The sequence below is a fragment of the Macrotis lagotis genome, chromosome 6, assembly GCF_037893015.1.
Source record: "Macrotis lagotis isolate mMagLag1 chromosome 6, bilby.v1.9.chrom.fasta, whole genome shotgun sequence".
Taxonomy (NCBI): Eukaryota; Metazoa; Chordata; class Mammalia; order Peramelemorphia; family Peramelidae; genus Macrotis; species Macrotis lagotis.
Genome location: NC_133663.1, coordinates 201947260 through 201972573, shown reverse-complemented (window position 1 = coordinate 201972573; position 25314 = coordinate 201947260).

Genomic DNA, 25314 nt, shown 5'->3' with positions numbered 1-25314 from the left:
TAGATCTGGTGCACCTTGACCACCTTCCTCTGAATTTTTTTCATAATTTCCTTGATATTCTTGACCTCTTTTTCCAGATGAATTTTATTAAAATTTTTTAGGTTTCTTTTTGCAAGGCAAATGAGGTTAAGTGGCTTGCCCAAGGCCACACAGCTAGGTAATTATTAAGTGTCTGAGACCGGATTTGAACCCAGTTACTCCTGACTCCAGGGCCAGTGCTTTATCCACTGCGCCACTTAGCCGCCCCGATTACAATTTTTTTCTAGTTTTGGAAAATAAAGATTTTTGGTAATTTGATTGGAATGGCACTGAATAAGTAATTTAATTTGGGTAGAATTGTCATTTTTATTAGCTCAACCTAACAATGAGCAATTGATGTTTTTCCAGTTGTTTAGATCTCAATTTATTTGTGTGAAAATATTTTGTAAAGGTGTCCATACAGTATCTGGGTTTGTCTTGGGAGATAAATTCCCAGATATTTTATATTGTCTACAATTACTTTATTATTTTTTCACAATTGTTGTTTTTCTTTATTTTTCCAATTACATGTTTGAAAGTTTTTCAACATTCATCCACATCCAGTTACATAATTTCCTCCTACTCTCCTTTCCCATCCCCCTCCCCACAATGGCAAATGTCTGGTGAATATTGTACATATACATTTTGTTTTAACATGTTTAGAGATTTGTCATTTTCTATATGAGGAATTGGGACTAAGGGAAAATAAAGAAAACCATGAGATCAGAAAGAAAAACATAAGAGAAATTCGTTAAAAGTGAATATAGTTTTCATTCAGATTCTATAGTTTTTTCTTTGTTTTATTCTGCTCTGGTTTTCTTCTTCTGTAGATAGCTATCTGTAGATAGCATTGCCCATAACAGATCTCCTAGGGTTGTCCTAGGTCTCCGAAGTGCTGAGCAGAAATGTATCCATCAAGGATGATCAAGTGACAATATTGTTAATGTGTACAATGTCCTCTTGGTTCTGCTCCCTTTATTCAGCTTAGACACTTACTTACAGTGGGGACCCTAGAGAGATTATTTAGCCTCCATCTGCCACAGTTTCCTCATCTGTAAAACAAAAAGTATCTATTTAATAGGATTGTTGTCAATATCAAAGCAGATCATAGATATAAATAACTTTCCTGTAATTTGTTCCATGTTTTTCTGGAGTCCATTCATATATGGTTTCTTTTAGAACAACAGTACTCCAAAATATTCATTGATCATAACTTTGCTCAGTCATTCCCCAATTGATGGGCATCCCCTCAATTTCAAATTCTTTGTCATTACAAAAGAGCTGTTATGAATATTTTGGACTTTTCCCATTTTGTGGGACTTTTCCCATTTTTATGATTTCTTCTGGATATAGGCATAGTATTATCATCACTATAGTGGTATCATAAAATGACTTTGGCAGAAATACTTCTCTTATTTTTTTAAATAGTTTATATAGAATTGGAATTAATTATTCCCTAAATATTAGATAGAATTCACTTATAAATACATTGGATCTGGAGACTTTTTGTTTAGAGAGTTTATTGGTTTCTTCAATTTCATTTTTCTGGAATGGGATTATTTGGGTTTGAGTATTTTATATCCTCGTCTCTTAATCTGGGAAGTTTATATTTCTGTAAATATTCTTCCATTTCATGTAAGTTGTCAAATTTGTTGACACACAGTTGGGTAAAACAATTTTGAATTATCTCTTTAATTTCCTTCTCATTAATGCTGAGTTCATCCTTTTCATTTTTGATGCTAGTAATTTGGTATTCCTCTTTCTTTTTATCTGTTTTATTCATTTTCTTCATAAAATCAACTCACTTTTATTTATTAGATCAATGGTTTTCTTGCTTTCAATTTTATTAATCTCTCCATTAATTTTCAGAACTTCTAATTTGGAATTTAATTTGGGGAATTTTAATTTGTTCTTTTTCTAAATTTTTTTAGTTGCATACCCAATTCATTGATCTCCTCTTTCTCTATTTTAGTCATATTAGAATTTAGAGATATAAATTTCCCCTAAAAATTGCTTTGACTGCATCTTAAAAATTTTAGTAAAATATTTCATTGCTGCCATTTTCTTGGATGAAATGATTGATTATTTATGCAATTTGGTTTTGATCCAATCATTCTTTAAAATTAGGCTATTTAGTTTCCAATTAACTTTTGATTTATCTTTCCATGGCCCTTCATTACACGTAATTTTTATGACATCATGATCTGAAAAGCATGCATTTATTATTTCTGCCTGTTTTTGATTGTAAGTTTTTATGCCCTAGGACATGAACAACTTTGTTATGGGTGCCATGTATTGCATCGAAAAATGTATATTATTTTCTATCCCCAATTAGTTTTCTCCAGAGTTCTATCATATCTTAGTTGTCTAAGATTTTATTCATCTTCTTAATTTCCTTACTGTTTATTTTGTGTTTAGATTTATCTAAATCTGAGAAATGGAGGTTGATATACCCCACTACTATACTTTTACTTTCTATGTCTTCTTGTAATTCATTCAGTTTCTTCTCTAAGAATTTGGATGCATTTGGTGCATATATGTTTAATAATGATATAACCTGACTGACTGTGGTGCCTTTTAAGAAAATGAAGTTTCCTTCATTATCCCTTTAATGAGATTTATTTTTGCTTTTGCTTTGACTGAGAGTAGAATTGCTACCCCTGATTTTTTTTTTTACTTCTGCTAAAGCATAATATATTTTACGCCAGTCTTTTGCCTTTCCCCTGTATGTATCTCTCTGCTTCGAATGGGTTTCCTGTAAATAATATATTGTAGGATTCTGGCTTTCAATCCATTCTGCTTTCTGCTTTCATTTTATGGGAGAGTTCTTCCCATTCACATTTACAGTTAAGATTATTAATTCTGAATTTTCCTCCATACTATTTTCCCCTTTTATATTTTTTTCTCTTCCTTTTATTCTTCCTTTTGCTCCCTTTTCCCCTTTAACATTTATTTTACATTTTAATTTTAACGTTACTTTTACCTTTACCTTCATTTTATCAATCTCTTCTTCTGCTTTCTTCCCCCCCACACTTCCCTCTAGGATAGAATAGATTTCTAAACCCAATTGGAAATATATGTTATTCCTTCTATGGCTAAATCTATTTAGAGTGGGATTTATTTAATAATTTAATAATCCTTCTACTAAAATAGCTCTTTGTGGATCTTCACCAGGTGTTATTTATTCTCTAATGCCTAGCCTTCTCCTAGAATAGTCCTTCTTTTTATGTCTTTATTGTTTTAGTTCTGTCTTATACCTACAACCCCTTTGTCAAAATATATTCCTTTTATTTTAGCTGATATAAATAACATTTCAAATGCTCATTAATTGATTGATTGATAAATAGCATTGCTTCATAGACACTAAATACCCTACCCACTTCTGTTTCTTAATTAATACACTTTTCAAGAATCATAAATTAAATCAAATTATAATTGATTTATATGGCCTCCTCTTTTCAAGTACCATCCATGGGCATAGTCCTCATGTGCCAAAGCATCATGCAAAACCAAATCATTTCACCGAATTACACTCTCTCCAGTTATAGCCAAAGCATCAAGCAAAGCAAAATTGCTTCATTAGATTTGCATAGCCAGTCCCTCTGTCTCTATAGTACTCCAAACATAGCCCTAAAACCCTCCCCAACCAAAGTGTTGGTTATACTCTCTCCCTCTGTCCCTTTAGCATTCCACATGGTACTATCACCCTAACTAAAATATGAATTAAGGCAAAATCACTTTCTATTCTACTTATGTACAATCCTCTGTCCCTGTTATACTACAACCCTCCTTAATTAAAAGCATCTAGAAAAGGAAGGTTACTTAATGATTTAATTATGTATAGAACCAAATATTCTCTCTTCCTCCCTATCTATAAGGAAATATTACCCTCAACTTCACCTCATGTCTCATTTATACCCATATCCTCTAAGTACATTTCCTTTATCTGTATGCAACCCTTTTACTATTGCAAGAAAAATACAATTCTCAAGAGTTATAAGTGTCATCTTCCCTTGTAGGGAAGTATACAGTTTAATGTTCTTGTCTAGCATTTATTTCACTTTTCTTTGAACTTTCCATGCACCTTGAGTCATGTATTTGTAGATCAAATTTTCTGTTCAGTTCTGATCTTTTTATCAGAAAATTTTGGAAGTCCTCTATTTCATTGAAAATCCATCTTTTGCCCAGACAGAATATGATGAATTTTGCAGGTTAGGTAATTCTTCATTTTAATCTAAGTTCCTTTGCCCTCCAAAATATCATATTCCAGGCCCTCCAACCCTTTAGCTGAAGCTGATAAGTTCTGTGTAATTCTGATGCTCTTCCTTTGTTATTTAAATTGCTTCTTTTTGTATTTTTCTCCTTTAGCTGAGAATTCTGGAATTTGGCTATGAAAGTCATTGGAGTATTTATTCTGGGGTCTATTTCTGGAGTTGTTCTGTAGATTCTTTCAAAGACTAATTTATCTTCTTGATCTAGTATATTAGGTCAGTTTTCCATAATATTTTCCTGAAAAATATTTTCCAGGTTCTTTTCTTTTTAATCTAGGCTTTCAGGTAGACCGATAATTAATAAATTATCTCTCTTGGATCTGTTTCCCAGGTCTTTAGCTTTCCTAAAATGTACTTTATATTTTCTTCAATTTTTTCAGCCTTTTGATTTTATTTCATGGTATCTTGATGTCTCATAAGTTCATTAGCTTCTATTTTTTAAATCCTAATTTCTAGGATTTTATTTTCTTCAGCTAATTTTTGTTTTCTTTTCCAGTTGCTTAATTTTAGTTTTAAATGAGTTTCTTTCCTTTTTCAGTTGGTTAATTTAACATTTTTATGAGATGATTTCTCTTTTCACTTGGTTGACTTTTCTTTTTCTGGTGAGTTTCATTCCTTTTCCAGTTGTACAACTTTATTTTTTGTGTGCCACATTCTTTTTCCAATAGCTGGGCTGTTCCCTAGCTTCCAGAACCTGAATTGTGCTGTGAATAGAAGCTCCACACAGGCTTTTCTCTGTTCCTGCCTAACTGGTGTGTGAGGTAACCAATTCTCACAGGAAACAAGGGTCAGAGTCTGGGTCAGGGAGCACGTCCCATTGCAAAGTAGCTCTAACCAGGGAGTGTGTCAAAAATAAAAACATGCAAGTCATTTTTATAGTAATTAATAATCCTTCCTCTAAATTCTGTCTTATCCTATCATCAACTGGTGAGACAAGCTCACAATCTTTTTACTAATATTACCCACCTGGCACAAAGCAAATTCAATCTTCATTATCCTAATTATTTATAACTAAGCTTTACCCTATTGGATAGTTGCAGCTTTCAATTCCTTATTATCATAATCATTCATAGATTAATCTATACCTTATTAAAACTGATGATCCACAAAACATAATTATGTGTTTCCTTTTATCAAATTTGGATATGCCCAATCAGAAAGGGAGAATCAGTTCAGTTCTCCTTAAGATTATCTCATGTTCCAAGAATATGGAGGTCAGATAGTATTTTTCTCTCCTAAAAAACAGTATTGATAATAAATATAATAATATGTTCATGAGGAAGTTTCATTGAAGGACGTTCTCACCAATGTACACAAATATATATATGAATATATATATATATATATATATATACATATATATATATATATATATGAGGAATATATTGTATATGTACAACAAAGCCCAAGGGAAAGAGGTAGAGTAATTCCATTTTAAACATTAAATTCTTGGAAGTCTTCCTCCCAAGTCAGAACCCAGAAACTGTATGAGAAAGATTTTCATGAGGAAACTTCACGGAAGCCCATGTCTCACACTGGGTTCTACTACCCCTTTTCCCCTGAAGAAACAGATTTTTGCTGAAGATCCTCCAGGATATCGAGAGTTGAGAACCTGTTTTGCTCTTTTTTACTGGTGAGATCTGTAACTTTAATGTCTGTATACAGACTTCATTTAATGTTGTACTGGGAAAAGTTTTGGGAACATACTAACTTCATCTTGATTCTGCCCTAGAAGCCCAGTCAATTCTACTTTTAAAGGAGCAGTTATTTTTTTTCATTTGCCCTGTTCTTTTAAGGAATTTTTTCTTTTTGTATTTGCCCAATTGCATTTTTATGGATTTGTTTTCTTCTGTCACTCTTTGTTGCAAGATCTTAATTTTCTTTTGTTTCTTTCCCAAATTTCCTTTTGATTATCAAAATCCTTTCTGAATTTTTTTTTAAATTTTTGGCAATGGGACTAAGTGACTTGCCAAAGGCCACACAGCCAGACAATTATTAAGTGTCTGAGGCCAGATTTTAACTCAGGTTCTCCTGACTCCAAGGCCAGTGCTCTATCCACTGTACCACTCAGCTGCCCCTGAAATCTTTTTTTTTAATTTTAGAAAAGTTTTATTTATTTTGAGTTTTACAATTTTCCCCCAATCTTGCTTCCCTCCCCCTACCCCCCACAGAAGGCAGTTTGCTAGACTTTACATCTTTCCCATGGTATGCATTGATCTAAGCTGAATGTGATGAGAGAGAAATCATATCCTTAGGGAAGAAACATATAGTATAAGATATAGAAGAATTCCATAAGACATTTTTTAAATTAAAAGTACATAGAAAGCCTTTTAGTCTTTGTTCAAACTCCATAATTCTTTCTCTGGATACAGATGGCATTCTCCATCACAGATATCCCCAAATTGTGCCTGATTGTTGCACTGTTGGTATGAGCAATTCTATTAAGGCTGATCACTCCCATGTTGCTGTTAAGGTATACAATGTTCTGGTTTTGCTCATCTTGCTCAGCATCAGTTCATGCAAATCCTTCCAGGCTTCCCTGATTTCCCATCCCTCCTGGTTTGTAATAGAACAATAGTGTTCCATCACATACATATATCACAGTTTGTTAAGCTATTCACCAATTAATGGACATTCACTCAGTTTCCATTTCTTTGCCACCACAAACAGAGCTGCTATGAACATTTTTGCACAGGTGATGTTTTTACCTTTTTTCATAATCTCTTCAGGGTATAGACCCAGTAGTGGTATTGCTGGATCAAAGGGTATGCACATTTTTGTTGTCTTTTGGGCATAATTCCAAATTGCTCTCCAGAAAGGTTGGATGAGTTCACAGATCCACCAACAATGTATTAGTGTCCCAGATTTCTCACATCCACTCTTTTAAGAATTCTTTCTGGGCTGGAGACCTATTCATACTTTCCTCTGAAGCCTCAAATATGGCACCTTTCTGCCTTTCCTTTCTAAACTAGTAATTTGTCCATCATCAGTAGATCCTGCTTTTCTCTGACCTTTTCATTCAGTTTGAGATTTGTTATCTATCCCAAGCATCATGTTGGGGGGTGGGGCTTGCTTTCTGGCCTTCAGTGCTGAGAATCCTAAAGACTTGCCTACTGACCCTAGGGTCATCAATGTTAAGTACTCCAGTGGGTTGCTCAGAAGTCTACTCCCTGGGTCAATGGGAATGTTGGGAATGCCTGGGTCTGTGTCTGGGCTTTTTGTACAGTAAAACTAGGACCTCCTGACTGGAAACATCAGTGACTTGTCTTCCAGGTCAGACTCTCCAAAGCAGTCATACCAGCTGAATGGGAATTCTACGCAACGAGGTTGGAGCTTTCCCAGTATGCAGGTGCTCTCCTAGCCCATCTGTTTTGCATCCCAAACTGCAAAGCCCTCAGCTCCCACAGTCAAGGATCTCATCTTGCCCCATGACTGGTTCACTGGGTTTCTGCTTTCTGCCCTGGGCACATTCAAACTTCCTCCATGATAAATCTTGCTGGAAGATATTTGACTGTTCTTTTGTGGGTTCTGTTACTCCAAAATTTACTAAGAGGTTTGATTAATTTGGTTCTGAGGGGAATCCAGGAGAATTTAACAAAGCTCCTGTCTTCTCTCTGCTATCTTGGTCAAAAGTCCATCTCTCCTGATATTTATAAAGATGTAGATAATAATAGCTAAGTGGCTCAGTAGGTAATGCTCTCAACTGGAAATCAGAGACTCCTGAATTGAACTGTCTCAGCCATTTTCTAACTTTATTGTTTTTGTTGTAATTTTCCAGTTTTTATCCATCATATCTGACTTTTTGTAGTTCCAGTGGGAGTTTATTATTCAAAGATTTTGGAGTAGTATGCTATTTCCTTTTCTAGCTCATTTTACAGATGAGAAAATTGCCCAGGGTCACACACTTAGTATGTGAGTCCAGATTTGAACTCAGGAAGATGAGTCTTCCTGACTTCAGGCCCTGCACTCTATGAACCTGCTACCTAACTGCCCAATTATTAACTGAATAATCCAAGAATAGTCACATAATTTAATTCACCCTCAGTTTCCTCATCAATAAAATAAGTGTTAGATTTGTTGCCCTCTAAAGTCTCTTTGAACTCTAAGTCTATGGACCTTATGACTTAACAGTATTTTTGTAATAACAAAATAATATAAATTATGTAAAGTGATAAATATGATTTATTACCATTATCTAATCATAGACATAATCTATGAGTTTATTAATCTGAATTGAAGTATGTTAAACACTCTGTTTATGACAAAAGATTATTTATATTCTTAGTAAAAATTAATTTATATCAGTGACCTTATCTATACAATGACATAAAGAAAACAATCAATTCACAGACCAAAACAGAATCATAGATTGAGAGTGGTAGGAAATTTTGAAGGTCATGTAGTTTATTTCCTTTATATTATGGATGAGAAAACTGGGAACTCAGATGTTAAATGACTTCTCCAAGGTCACAGGAAGAACTGGAATTTGAAGCCAAGTCATCAGATTCTAAAACCCAATACTCCTTCCCCTGTGCCATGCATTGTTCTGCTGGATGAGAAAAATAATTAAACCTGCTGTTTAAATTGTTGATGAGATGCCTTCAGGTAGATAAAGGCATAAAACTTCACTGTAAAAGTAGATGCAAAGAAACTGTTTTTCTTCTGTTTTGCTGCGTATGCCTATCATAAATTGATGCTTGTTATACTAAAGAGTTACTATCCTTCACCACCCAGGATCTGATACAATTTAGTTACCACTTCCACTGGTTATTTAGTCCTGCAAATGAAAGCAAAATAGAAGAAATGTTTTTGCAGCTGCTCTTCAACTTGATATGACTACAGAGGATGAAAACAGATATTCAAGTTTGGGTGTTTTTCTACTTTGGAATGCAGCCAAATTAACACACTAATAAGCCACAAAAATAATATATTTTGCAAAAGCTGTATAAGGCTACAGAATCAAGGGCAAGGCAACTAAGGTCCATGAATACTTAGTAGGACCTGCTCTGCTTAGACATCTGTTTCATAGGCACATCTCCACAATGGTTCTGATTAATCTAAACAATTCCTCGGGGTGGGGGTTGCAAGTGTTGAGGAATATAATTTCCTGTGTTTTTCTACAAGAGAAATTTGATATGCACATATTCAATTGAATAAATACATACTTCATTGCAGTAGTTTATTTTCACTTTAATGGTCTTGACATATGTGCATATTTGCATTTTTTAAAAATTAACTCATATTGTTACTTGGAGTAGTTCTATGTAATTTGCAGCTCATTTAACTATCTTCTTTTGCTTTAGGAAGTCATCTGGCATTTATAATCATAAATCTGGATCGCATACAATAATATATGTCTTGTTTCCTTCTATTATTGGAACTGTTGATATTGAAAGATGAAATACATTGAAACCTTGTCTTAGTAATAGCCACATTAGAACTGAATGCATCCAGTTAAGGAAGTTTAATTACCAAAATGCTGAAAGGATCACATTGTAAAGCAATCTATATAAGGCATCCCTTCACATGAAACCAAATATAGATTATAGTATGGTTCCAGAGTATTTTTTAAATAAATAAATCAATAACTCCCACTTAAAGATTGCAGAGCAAAGCCCCTTTTCAGAACTATTCTGTTTTATACATAGTTCAAATTTTTATTCCTATTTCATAGATAGTTTCCAAAATAATAAATTTTTATTTGACCAGAGGCTTACTTGGAGTCATCTAATATGAAGCAAGGATGCAAACATAGATTTGTGAACACAAATCAAACTTTTTTCCCCCACAATACTTCCTCTCACAAAAATGAAGATGATGCAAAAGAGCAGTTGGACTGATTTATTGTCTTTATCAGATTCACTATAATTTCTTTGTAAGGCTATGTTGAATGTTTTTATGTGACCACATCAGTATGTGTAACAATATACTTCAGTAGTTTAACCTCCTAGGTACAGTAAAACTAAAAACCATTCACTGTAAATTTTTCTCTCCAGTGAACACTATTATGAGGGGGGTTCAAAGTACTTAGTTTTACCAATTCATATAAAACTTTGTCATGAGAAATAACTAACATGAATTATGCCGAAATAAGAGGGACATTTAAAAAATCTAAAACTTCCAAGCCTCTTTTGGAAAAACTAGAAGAGGCAAAGCAAATTTCAAAAGCTGAAGACTCTTCCAATTCAATGACAGCAACAAATTGTTAGATACATACCATGTGCAGAACATTGAAGAATAGGGGAAGTGTAAAACTTAGGTTTTGTTATCTGTTGTGACAATTGTTCAGTTATTTTCATTTGTATCCAACTTTTCCTGATAACTTTTAAAGGTTTTCTTGGCAAAGATACTGGAGTGACTTGCCATTTCCTTCCTCAGCTCATTTTATAAATGAGAAAACTGAGACAAAAGGGTTAAATGATTTGCCCAAGATCACAGAGCTAGTAAGTGTGTAAGGGCAAATTTGAACTCAGGAAGATGTCTTCCTGACTCCAGGCCCAGAATTTTATCCACCCAGATGTCCCCTCATAGAAGAGAGACCTAAATGAAAGGAAAAAATGACTAATACACAAATGTCTTGAGTACAAAATAATATATAAGTATATGAGAGATAAATTCAAAGTATTTTGTGAGATAAACAGGTGGAAAACAAAGGCTTCCTCTAAAGTTGGCTTTTTATATGAGCAAAGGATGAACAACAAGAAGAAACAATACTCAACCTGAAGACAGGTTGAGTGACCATAGAGGAGGTTATACTTCTTGTAGTTGGTTCAGATTAGGAAAGGTCTTTTGGCCCTACTGAGAGAATCCCCCAAGTAAGACTTTAGTTTAGGTAAAAGTAAGGATGGAAAACTTTCCAAATTATCAGAAAATGTAGGGTGGGACTTGTACTAGAATGTAAGAGCCTATATTAGAGGGAAGAGTATTCTGCAAGGACTATGAGAACATTGTATATTTTAATAGCAACATTGAGAGAAGCTGAAAGACAGTTCAATGATGAAATAAAATCCCGAGAGACCAGTTAGAGAAAATGCCATCCACATTCAGCGGAAGAACTTTGGAGTCTGAATACAAAACAAAACACACTATATTCACTTTGTAAAACTTCTTTTATGGTTTTTTTTCTTTCTCAAGGTTTTTCCCCCCTATTAGTTCTTTCATAATATGACTATTATGGAAATATATTAAAAAAACATATACATGTTCAACCCATATCAGATTTCTCATATCCTTGGGAAATGGGGAGGGAAGCAAGTATAGTAGAAAAATGTGGAACTCAAAAGCTTGCAAACAGATGAATGAGGAATACTATCTTTTGCAAGTAATTGGAAAAAAAACAAATAAATTTAGAAATAAAGGGTAAGGGGAAAAAAGTAATTAGCAAGTCATTAAATTTTCCTTAAATTATAGCCTGATAATTTTCCATTGTCAATATATGTCTCTGCAGGTATGTGTGTATAAGAAAAAGAGAGACATAGACAGAAAATCACAGATAGAAAGACAGAGAACCTGAGACACAAAGAGTGACTTCCTCAAATATTAGCATTAAATAATGAGATTCTGTTGAGTAATTCTAAATGTATCTTTAAATTACTGAATATAGTATTTCCAAAGTATGTTTGAAGTAATATAATATTTATGATGAAGGATTTAGAATTGGTTTCCTGCACAATCTTTTGAAAATCCCTGATTGTATAATTAATATAGCTTTAAATTAGATTTCAACTAAATCAACCATTTCAATAGATAACATATCAAAAATGAAGGAAATTATATTCCTGATTATTAAATTTTATATTCATTGATCCTAATTGTGTATGGTTAAAAATCTCTTTACCATTTGATAAAGCCAGCAAGAGCTGGGTTGGACTGTACTGCAAACCCATAGGTCTAAACAGAATATCTGTTGATGGAATAAGCATTAAAAATGAATTTTATCATAAAAATACTTTAAAACTTCCCTGAAATTGAGTTATGATAATTGAGTCTGAAGAAGTGGACTCAGACATAAATTAATAAAGTTTCTCTACCAATGATCCAAGTTGTCTATCAGACTTAAAATACATTTCCAGATATTTGGGCCTAAAAGGCCTTCAACAACACACTCAACATTTGCTTAGAGTTGACTAATGATATGATATTATTCTTCTACACATATAGTCTTTGAAGAGTGTTTTGGGTTTTGGGGTCTTTGAAGTTTTGAAGGGGACAAACTCTGTGGTCTCTTGCATATGGTATATCCCATGGTAAATAGAATATTTAAGAGATTAAACAGAGATTGCCTAGGGAGTTGTGTAATTGAATCCCCAACCAACTCATGCCAAGGTGGTGATTAATTTCTGGAAGATATGGCAATGAAATTCTGTTATTCCCAAGGTATTTCTGTGACATACATAGATATATTAATGTTAGCACAAAAGGCATTAAACAACCTGAAAATAAAAGCTGCTAATCACTTATATTCAGAGATAACAAAAGATATGTATATAATTTGTGTACAGGACATTGAGAAGATGATGAAAGGACCAAGAAGAAAAGGGAAAAAATTTATTACAGAATTTTCCATTAAAATGGCTAAATACAGAGGTTAAAAAGAATTTCACATAAATAGCTCAATATTATTTCAAAGCATAATCTTAATTTGGAAATTTGAAGTTTGTACATTTATTATATGCTTAATAAATATTCATTCCTATATCTAGTCTATATTCTTTATGAAAAAAATGACATATGGGCTGCCCTACCTATCAAGGTATTTAATTAATGAAAAATCCAAGAGAAAAAGAACACAAAAATGATATATTCAGAGAAATTATAGGAACAGAAAATTGTGACTATGGTGTACTTGGTAGGGACTCTAGGTCACAACTGGATCATAGTACTAACAAAACAAAACAAAAAAGGAAAATAAAATTCCATTAAAATTCAGAACTATAAAAATTCAAATGTAAGTTTCCTATCTTCTGTGTCACCAAGCCTATTCAAAAGAAAATAAGAAAAATTAAAAGAAGAAAAAGGAAGCAAAAATCTAATTCAAAATTTCCTGAATAAGAATCTCCATGAGTGACTATGTTGCAGATTTTATTTAATGAAAATTCCAGGTAATCCTTCATGTGCTTCACTGATCATGGCAATCAACACCTAGGTCATGTCTAACATCCCATACTTGCAAAATAAAGGATATTATTTCATTTACTAGAAAGAGCATATAGTTTTTATTTTTGTCCACCAGGTGGCTACAAAACTAGTGATCCCTTCAATATTATATGTGCAAAAAATTTTCCTAAGAGTAAACATCCCTAACATCCCTAACAAGACTTTCAGTTTCAAATTATTCTAAGTGAATCTGGATTATTAAACAAAATTATTTATCAGTATTGTAAAAATACTGGGATATATGCACTGAAATACCAGGTCTAGCCCCCATACTTGCAAAAAGGAGAGCAATTTATGGCTTTAGAGACCCCATCTCCTAGTAGGAAGGGAAATTTTGGCTTCCCAATTGATCCTCTATGTTAACTATTCAAAAGTAACCAATTCATTAGTTTCATTTTGGTTTTAGTAAATATAGTCAAATAAAACTAGAAGGTCAACACATCACCCAATCCTATTCAAATTTTTTTCCTACTGACCCTAACACTTTTGTAGATTCTTATGGCACAGTTCTACTCTATCTACTCCTGAAAATAATGGAAGAGAGTAAGGAAAACATTGTACTTCCTGATACCACTCAGGCTCAAGAGTTTTAAGCACTAAAAAGCAAGCAGAGAATGCTGGAGGGAATAGTTTCCTCCCTTATCCCAACTGCTAAGAAGTTGCTAATTTTCCAGCTGATCTGGATTTCTGCTTTCCATTTATTCAAATTACCTACCAAATCTCTCTCCCATTTCCTGTCTCACTGATTTGAACAAATTCTCAGTAGCACCTCAAAGTACTGTGGAGTCCCAATCATACTCTAAATGTTTTTGTGGTCCTTCTCTTTAACTGCAGCTTTAGTGTTCAGGGCAGCTAGGTGGCACAGTAGATAAAGCACTGGCCTTGGAGTTGGAGGATGGGAGTTAGAATCCAGATTCAGACACTGTCCATTTACTAGCTATGTGACTTTGGGTAAATCACTTAACTCTGATTGACTCACAACCAGGGCTATCTCCAGTCGCTCTGATTCATATCTGGCCACTGAACACACATGACTGTAGGAGGAAGTCAGGCTGGTGACTTAACACAGCACCCCCTCACTCAAATCCAAATCATGTGCTGATATGACATCACTTTCCTGATATTATGGTCTTCTTCAAGAATGAAGGACAAACAACAACAACAGTTTTAGTGTCCACCATGGTTAAAGCAATCCTAATTTTTCAAAGTCAGTTACTGCCAAATCCCAAGCACTGAGTTTCCCAGTTTCACTCCAAAGTTGGCAAGTTCCTCCATACCTTCTCAAGTTACAGGGAAAGGAAATCTCAAGGGCAAACAGAATAAAATCCTCATATACCCCAAGACAAGATTCAGCTTTGCTCTGCCATATCTGACTTGGGTCTTAAAGCAAGCTTCCACCCCTCCACAATTTTTAAAAGAATCAAAAATTTGAATCAGAGAAAGTACTCTTGAAGGGGGCACAAAAAGAGGTCCTCTTCAAAAACCACATCATCACTTGTTCTCTCTCAATTTACAATTTAAATCAAGAAGCTAGCATGGGCACGAGTCATTTACCAAATTGCATGGTATCTGGCTAGAATAACTGGAATCTTGAAGTTTATAAAGATGCTAATCATATTTCAGAGACAACTTGTAGTTTATTTGGAGTCAAATTCAATACCTAGGTCCCATTGTCAGGAATAGCATCTAAGCTGTGCCTTGAGAGTTAGTTACAACCCTCTTCCAGCCAAAATTTTAATTCAAGCCTGGTCCTGTAACCCAGCCAAGTAAGAAATCTGTATCCAAAATGGCTGCTTTGCTAACTTGTCTTCTTGTTTCCACTCACTATCACTCTCTTGCATTAAAAAGGCTGGCAAAGCTAACATAAGGGAATGGGAGGAAGAAGAGGATAATGGTTGGACCTTTGCCAATTTAACAGGCTGTCTAAAGTACAAGGACTGCACATACTGGAGTGTTACACACTATACCCTATGTTTGGCCCAATTATCTGTAGTTGCCTGGCCTTTCATGGCTTAAAGATTGGCAGGCTTTAGTTTATATGATTATTTCAAGACCTCCTAACACTCTGATATCTGAATGAGAGAGTCAACTTCAATTTGTTATTTTGCATTCCACTTGATATTTTTGGCAGCTGAAAAAGTCCTTAAGGCAAACTTTTACATAGGGCAAGATAAATCCCTACATTCTCCATCATGCCATAGATTTAAGGACAATTGGTCTTGAGAATCTAAAAATCAGGTTAATGAGATTAATAGATGGTTGCCAAAATTCTTGATTTATCTGACAGCCTAAAATATCTGCTCAAATAAACCATTCTGTTCACTTTGCTTTCATCATCCATTCATCAATCTACTAATTTTTTTCACTTCTTTCAGGCATATGGAAATATTACAAAATATGTTTATGATTGTAGTTGAGTTCCTATGTGAAATTATAAGCAAATTTTTGCATTAGACCACATATATTAAACTATTTCAAGCTGTAGTCTAATTCTTTAAAAAGGTTATTATGCTGCTACAAATTAAGACTGTAATAGGCAAGCATTTATTAAACACCCATATGAAACAGACCCTAGACTAGCCATTAAGAATACAAAGACAAAAATCAAACAATCCCTGCCCTCAAGGAGTTTACATTCTTTTGAGTGAGATAACATATGCACATTAAAAATATAAATATGAAATCCAAGGTGATAATAGAGGGGGAAGACATTAGTGCCTTAAAGAACTAGAAAATACATTATGAAGAAAACATTTAAATAGAATGTTGAAGACATGTGGATATCGTAAGACGTAGAAGGAAAGAGTACATTGTGTAGTGGGCAAGGGATATTGCCACACAGCTCTACAAGGATGACTAAGCATGAATGTGTTATGACTTGTATAGTTGAAGGAAGTATTTTTGAATACTATATTTTAGTCTAACAAATATGTAATTAATTGCATTCAAAAAGAATATGAAACTCCTGACATTCATAATACTTTATAATCTGTCCTTACAAACTATATCCAATTTTATTTCTCAGAATTTTTCACTACATACTTTCTGTTCTGATCAAGTTCATTTCTTCATAAAAATCCCACCACAAGTCATGTTCATATCATTTTCCTAAGGTTGAATTCCAAGTTTCAACTCCACCTTCATCATGCTCCATATAAAGTTCATCAACAGAAAACCATCAATTCTGGTACTCACACCTCATCAGTACCCTCAGAAGTTTCCGATCTCTGATTAGAGAGCTGGAGTGCAAAACTGAAAATTCTTTCCCAAAACCTCCACTTAAAGAAAGTTCAGAGTGTCCACAGCCCAACAATGTCCAACTAGTTCTATTCCTTTCTGACATGATTTGCCAAGGGAGAGATTGCAATATTTCATATAAGGTTTTTTCTAAGTTAATTATATCATAATAGGATTGAACCTGCAACTTAGCCTCATTTAAAATCATGTTTTAATCATCTGGGATGACTAACCTAATTTATCATCATTTAAACTACCTTCAAAGGTAATCCACTGAAATTATTTTGAAATATATGATTGGTTGTAAACCATACATCTATGTGCTGGATGAGGAAAAGGTATCTCTTTTTCTCACCGGCATGGAACAAAGGATTTGAAAAAGAAGAAAATGTCTATTATGTCCATATTCCAAAGAAAACTATCACAAACTATGATCTGTAAAGAATATCTATTTAGGGATGTGGACAGAACAGCAGGTCATTCTCAAATCCTGTTACAAATTCTGTCTCTGGATATTTAAAGTCAATTTATTTCCTGACCATTAAAGGAAAAACCATTTGCAATGAAAATTGTTTAGTAAGTTTTTTTTAAATAGCCCTTTCTTAATACAGATTGTTCATATTCTTAAGGATGCTTCTATTCAAAATTCTCAAGATTATCCACTCCAAATGTTGAAAGTGCCCTTAGGCTAAATGTATTCCACTATTGTATTCAGCATGCACAGATTTTGCTGAAGAGATGGTAAAAAACTCCAATTTAATACAGCTTTCAAACAGATGTTCTTCCACTTATGGGGAAATAATTCTTTTAACTCAGTTCTTCCTGTTGTCATTGAGAGGGAGAGGTCTTGCTAATGATTAATATTTGATGATATTCAGTATCAGAGTTTGAGTTTTGACTACTGAAATTCCCCCTTCATTTCTGCCTTTATAAAATAATTCATATTTTATACTCCTATTACATATAAGAGTAATAATTTGATGCTGAATAGGAAAAAGACAGAGTGGTAGTAATAATATTTGCTTATAAACATATAAACTATTGTATAAACATATATAAGCTAATAAATGTATAAGCATAAATAGATAAGATAACATATAAACTAATGTAGTGATTACATATTCTGTTTTGTTTTGGTTTTTTTGGTGGAGGGAGTTGGCAAAGCAATGATGTTAAGTGACTTGCCAAGGTCACAGAGTTAATTTTTAAGTGTCTGAGGGTGGATCTGAACTCAGGTCCTCCTGATTCCAGAATTGGTGCTCTATCCACTGTGCTACCTAGCTGCCCCAGATATCGCATATTCTAAGAAAATTTCCTAACTCAGCTACAAACCAACTAGAGAAAAACTGGATCATCATAGTTTAGGTAATATTTTAAAGGAAAACAAAAGCACTTCTACACTAGCATTTCTCAATTATTAATTGAACAGCAATAACTTATTTTAGTTTGGAGAAATTATACTATTTGCCTTCATAATGAGAGACAGGTATAAAGAATAATAAATTGAAAATGAGCACTGTTTTCCTTATTTTAGAGGACCATAGATTTAGATCTGAAAAGGACCTCTGAATTCAACTAACTGAACTCTCTCATGTTACAGTTGAAGAAACTGCGGCTTAGATGAGTCAAGTGATTTGCTCAATCACAAAATGAGAAAATGACAGATCCTCATAAATAGAAATCTTTTATATTCAACTTAAGTTCCTAATATGACATCATTTTTCCTTATTGAATGACCATAAAACTCATTTACTCAAATATAACTTTACTCCTTTTTTCCCCCAAGGCAAGATATGATAACTGCTCTACCTTTCTAAATATGGGAATAATCCTACTGTATCTATTCCTTTTGTGAGTTCATTGTGATTTAAACCAAAAGATTGGGAAAAGAGATGAACAAGTGTCACTTTACTTCAAGAAGCATAGAAATGCTAGCGCTAAGAATGATCAGTAAGATCCTTAAACCAAATTTCCAATTTTATTGAAGAGGATATTAGGTTGGAAACAAGAAGGTTCTCGTCTAAAATCTTGTGGTTATATAAGACAAGTTTCTTAAACCAATCCCATATTCTTTCCATTCAACCACAATGTCTATGTGTACTAGCAAGAAAGTGAGGGAGGAAAAGATGAAGAGAGGAAAGGGAGGGAGGGAGGAAGAAGGAAGGAAGGGAGGGTGAAAGGGAAGGAAGGAAAGAGGAAGGGAAAGGAAAAAGGAGGGAGGAAGGAAAGAGTAAGTTAGGTCAGTCACTACTAAAAAATTTTTTAGAACTGACAGGGAGAAAGTTATGTTTCTGTCTTTTATAACTATATGTGAAACTGTGTGTGTGTGTGTGGTTTATTGATTACATTGGTTGGGTGCATTTATGATGGAATAAGAAAATGTTTGATCTGAATGGTTCCTCCCATGTTAATTGATGTATAACTGCCCTGAGTAACTTCCTAGGTCTAAATGGAGCTTGAGCGTAAAAAGCATGCTTTTTAGCAAAATGATGAGGATAATGATTATAGCAATTATTTAATAAAATGTATAATAATGACAATAATAATCCACAGTCTCTTGCTGAATGGATAAGTACTATACACTTTGCACACTGGGAAAATAAATCATAGAGAGGTCAAACTACAGAGGACCCAGACAACAATCAGAGCTGAAAATATTGTACTGTAGAATTGCACTTGAATCATTAAGAGGAAAAATTCATAGGACTCTTCCCATGAAACTTAACTATATTTAGAGGGCCCATTGTTATGAGGCATTGGGGAAGTTCTGAGCTATATAGATCTCCCCTCTAGTCACCTTACCTCTCACCTCATTCAACCTTCTCACCTGTGGTGATTTATCTCTTAGAAAGCTCTAAACCAAAGTTGACTTCTACCTTTTATTGTGAATATTATTTATCAGTTGCTAATTGACCCAGACATGTTCCTGCAAGCTCTTGAACTGATCGAATACAAATGGACTTTCCCTTTATCATCATTATATTGTTGCCAGAAGCAGCAAGAAGGTAACAGCCAACCCAACATTAATTGTTGGTTCAAAACTGTCTAAAGCAAATAGGGGTTAATTCACTAGCTAAAACTCTGAACTATTGTTTTCACATAGAAATTTACCTAGGAGTTCCCTCTCTCAACTTCAAGATGCTTGTGCTTGCATTGTTTGTTTTTCCTTGTTCTTTTGTGTACTGACATCCTCTGAGGATGAGAATTAGGTTGTTCTTTCGTTGTTGTTGTTTTAGTGTACTTGACATGATAACTTTCTTTAAATATGTGTGTGGATGACCATAATTCATCTTGTTGAAAAGTAAAAAGCACAAACAACAACAAACAAACAAATAAATAAATAGGACAAAAAATAAGCTCAGTCAACCATCCATTTTGACTTAAATAATGCCTATTATTTTTAGGGTTGAACTGTTTTACTACCATGTATGCATAGTTTTTAGGTTTCATCATAATCTTTAAGCAAGCATTCCAATTGTCAATACTCCGAATATAGTAAGTGTTAAATAGCATATGTTAGCAAAAGTTAAGGTTAGCTGAGCATTGTAGGAGAGCCCATGCTCCAGTGGACTGAGAGGTCACTAGTTTAATTCACACTGAGACATCTCTTCAGGGAGTGAAAGCTAAAGAGAGTAGATTAATAAACTATCTATGTGTGGGAGTGTGTGTGTGTGTGTGTGTGTGTGTGTGTGTGTGTGTGTGTTACTGTCTTTCTTCTGTTTAGCAACTACATTACATTTTTAAAGCATCTATTATTTTTTGCCATAATGTTCAATAAGATGAATACAAGTGCTGAGGAAAAAGTTAAATTTACTGAATATCCTTTGATCCAGTAATACCATTACTGGATCTCTCTATCCTGAAGAGATCATGAAAAATGGTAAAAATCCCACATGTACAAAAATATTCATATCAGCTATTTTTGTAGTGGCAAAGAATTGGAAAATGAGGGGATACCCATCAATTGGGGAGTGGTTGAAGTGGTAAATGTATGTGATAGAACACTATTGTTCTATAAGAAATCATGCAGCATGGGATTTCATAAAAGCCTGAAAAGACTTGCAGAAATTGATGCTGAATGAGATAAGCAGAATCAGAAGAATATTAATACACACTAGAGACAGCATGGGGTGATGATCAACCATGATAGATTTGTTCATTCTATCAGTGCAATAATCATGGACAATTTTAAGGGATTTGTGATGGAGAATACCATTTGTATCCAGAAAAGGAACTGTGGAGTTTAAATGAAGACCAAAGTTTATTATCTTCAATTTCTAAAAATTGTCTTATGCCTTATGTAATCTTGCTATGTCTAATGTTTTCTTCCTTTTGGATCTGATTCTTCTCTCATAGCATGTTCAATTTCCATCTGTGCTTATCATGGATGCAAATGTAAATCCTATATCAGATTGCTCTCTGTTGGGGGGTGGGAGAGGAAAGGGAGGAAAGGGAAAAAATTGTAAAACTCAAAACCTTGTCCAAAAAATGACTGGTATAAATTACCATTGTATGTAATTGAAAACAAATCAAAAATTTATATAATAAAATAAAGTTTTAAAATTAGAGTAAAGAGAACTGGGTTCAAATCCTCCTTCACATGTTTCTAGCTTCATAATCATGGGGAAATCATTTAGTTTGTTAAGGTCTTAATTTCCTAATCTGGATGAAGAAAGAATATTTTTCTATGTATTTCAAAAGTTGATGTAAAACAAAAGTTCTTTGCAAATCCCAAAATACTATATAAATGTAAAGTGTTTTTTTTTTAACTCATGGGATCTTAGACAAAAATCACAATTTCCCTAGGCTTCAGTTTCCTCATCTGTAAATAGGACAAAAAATAATTTCTTTATTCACTAGTATTTTATAATTTATAAAGGAAATACTGGAAAATGTTTCAAAAATGTTTTAAAAACTACTGAGAACTTTTGGGAACAGCTGGGTGGTGCCGTGGATAGAGCACCAATCATGGAGTCAGGGAGACCTGAGTTCAAATCTGCCCTCAGAAACTTAATAATTGCCTAGCTGTATGACCTTGGGCAAGTCACTCAACTCTATTGCCTTAAAGAAAAAATATTGACAACTTTTGATTAAATCCATAGCCTTTAAAAATGGTTACTTTGAAAGAATAATATTTATACATAAAATTCTAGTATATTTTTTTAAAACCCTGTCTTCATCTTTCTTTGTATTTGAGTCCTAATATAATAACATGTACAGTTAACTCTCAGTAAATGTTGATTGATAATGTTAAGATCATAATAGCTAGGTGGTTCCATTAATAGGGCACAGGGCCTGAAATCAGGAAGACCAGAGTTCAAACCCAGCCTCAGACACTTGACACTTTCTAATTGTGTGACCCTGGGCAAGTCACTTATTTACTCACAACCAGGGCCACCTCCATTGTCCTGATTCATATCTGACCACTGTAATTAGATGGCTCCAAAAGAAAAAGTGAGACTGGTATCTTAGCATGGCATCCCCTCTTTCAAATCCATTTCATTTGCTTGTCATGGCATCATCTCCCTGATGTCATGCTCTTGGTCAAGAACAGGGGATAAAACAGCACTTTAAGGTTATTAAAGTTCTGTACAAATACTTCCATTATAATCCTAAAAATAGCTCTGTGTGATATGTATTACAATCTCCATCTTATAGATAAGGACATTGAAGCTAAGAGATTAAGAGATTTGCTTAGGGTCACTTTGCTAGTTAATGCCTGAGGCAGGACTTGAACTCAAGTTTTCTTGACTCCACAGCATTCTCCACCTCCCCTTATATTTATTTATGTGAGAAATCTGAGACCCAGAGAGGTTAAACCCAATATTACAAAGATAGCAATTAATTAATAAAATGAAATTTTCTATTCTATACTCTATTAGTTACTATAAGATCAGCTAAGCCTTATAAGACAAGTTGTGTACTTCAGTGAGTCTGAGAAATCACTAGCTTAAACCACATTTAACTCATTATTTGAGTTAATATATAATATTAATGTCATTAATGGCAGACTGGAGTACAATTTAGGCATAACAGAAAAGTGAAACAGTGACCACCTCCTTTCAATATTTCCTCAATCCACCCAAAAGTAGTTTATAAAATCTTCTTTGAAATAAAAAGGAAACCCATGCCCATCTCATTTCTTTTTTCTAAACATCAGGAGAATATCATTAATGTTTAATATTTGAATTCAGGCCAAGGTTTCAGTTTGTAAGTCTCCAGGGTAAAGAGTTTTGATAATTGAATGATTTCCGGCAGGGAAATGCATTCCTGAATCCACATGCATTCATTTCAAAACCAGTCTCAATTGCCAAGAACCTTATTTATTCTGTGTCTGGGGTTCCATTTTAAATACAGTCCTTTTGCTTCATCACTATGTCCATTCACATTTGGTATACAAACTGTTTTCTCATCGATCCCATGCCTTTGTGTATTACTTGAAGAGCATTTCATGGGGCTTACAGACAGTCCAAGGTGACTTGTGAGCACTGTGGCACAAAGTGCTTTATGATTTTTCTGTAGAGTATTGAAAATTATAGCAAGGATTTTAGCTATTTATGAACAATGGTCAAAAAGCTTCTGTTGTCAGCAAGCTAAAAATGCATAGTCTGACAGATTAGGGGAGTTTTTTAGGATCCTTTTCCTGCTCTTACTTTTTTTAATTTGTTGAAAAATTGTAAACAAGTTCATTTCATTAATTACATTCCTTTAGATGTAGTTTCCCTCTAAAAGTAATGTCTACCAAAAGTGTTGTCCACTCTACAAATTCCATATTTATTGTTCTAACTAATCTGACTTTTATTTTTCTCTTTTGTTTAAATCTTTCATATGTCATCTACAAATACTAATAAGGTGCCTTTGAGGACTCCAGTATATTTTATTGTTAGTTGGACTGGAGGGTAATTAAATAATGTTGCATTTTATGCACTTTGTAGCAAACCAAATAGGTGTTTAAAGAGAAGAAAATAAAATATTCCTTTGATTATAGCACATTTAAATTTTCTACATCTACTGTTCATCTTTTATTATATATCAGGCAAATGGTTTCACTTCTCTGACATTCAGTTTTCTCATCTGTAAAATGAAGAGACAAATAACCTCTGAGTTCCTTTCTAGATCTCAATCTGTGATCCTGTGATCTATTCATATTTCCACATCCACAAATACACACACACACACACACACACACACACACACACACACACACACACACAGAGTGAGAGAATTAGGAACTATTTTAACCTTAATTTTTAAGTTATATATAAAATGAGCATATAATTTTCAAAAGCTTGGTTAAGAATTATTGTGAGGTGCTTAGAATAGTTCCTTCTTTGCCCCATTCTTGATTGATTTTAGATAGCAAAATCATGTGCCTCTACATCTGACAACTTAGAACTTCTGTTAGGGTCTCTTTATCCTGGAGACGGTGATAAAACTCAAGACCTAGAGTCAAGAGGTTAATATGACCTCAGATACTCAGATACTTAATAGCTGTCTGACCCTAGACTTTTGTATCAGTTTCCTCATTTCCATAATCGGGGAATAATAGCACCTAATTCTCTAGGTCTCTAAATAACTACACATAGTTGTTAGCTATTGCCCCACTTAGGTCATTGATGAGTTCCTCTGGCACCTCTATTTTATTGAGAGGACCAGGATGACCTGCTTATTCTTGGTCCCTAAGCATATTCATGACCTTCTATAGAATTCAAAGCCAAGCCTCACCACTTTTACCCAGACCTTCATTACTCTCACTTGATTATTGCAATAGCTTCCTAATCAGTCCTCCTTTTCAAGAACATTCCTATTCCAAAACTTCTTTGCAAAGGACACAAAAGTGATTTTCCTAAAGATGTCCATACATGTTGCCCATATAATCAACAAATTATTCATTCTAGGATCAAATATAGATTTCTCTTTTGGAAAAACTATTTACAACTTCACCTCTTTTTATCTTTCCATTCTTTTAACATATTATTCACCTCCAAGCATTCTATGATCCAGTCATAGTGACTTATTTGCTGTTCCTCTCATGATACTCAATTTCCTGGCTGCCCCCAAAGACTGAAATGTTACCTCTTCAAATCCCTGGCTTCCTTTAACCTCTCAAAAACCTTCTCCTGTAGAAATCCTTTCCAGGTCCCTGTCCCTCACCCACCTATCTGCTAGGGTTACGTGCTCTAAGACTATCTCCTCTTATATTCTATTTATTTTATATGTATTGTTTGATATATAAGTTGTCTCTTCCTTTAAAATTTAAGCTCCTCAAAAGTCCTGCACTTTTTTTGCTTTTTCGTTTATTTAACACTTAGTACTTAAAATAATGTCTGCTCTTACTAAGTACTTAATAAATGTTTACTAACTAATTTGCTTGTCATGACAGAAATCATTATTATAGCTAAATATAAACCTTGTATACCAAGTTTTCAAGTCATATATTTTTCTTCAGCGGTACTGAGAAGAGTCCATCAAAGATTCATTAGAATAAAAATGATTATTTAAATAAAATATAGGAAAATGTCAAGCAATTTATATAAAATGTTATATGACTATTCTAAATTCAGTCAGATATATCTTCTCTTCTGTAAACTGTTGGTTTCTTCATTTCATAAGAAATTACAAAGAAAGAAGG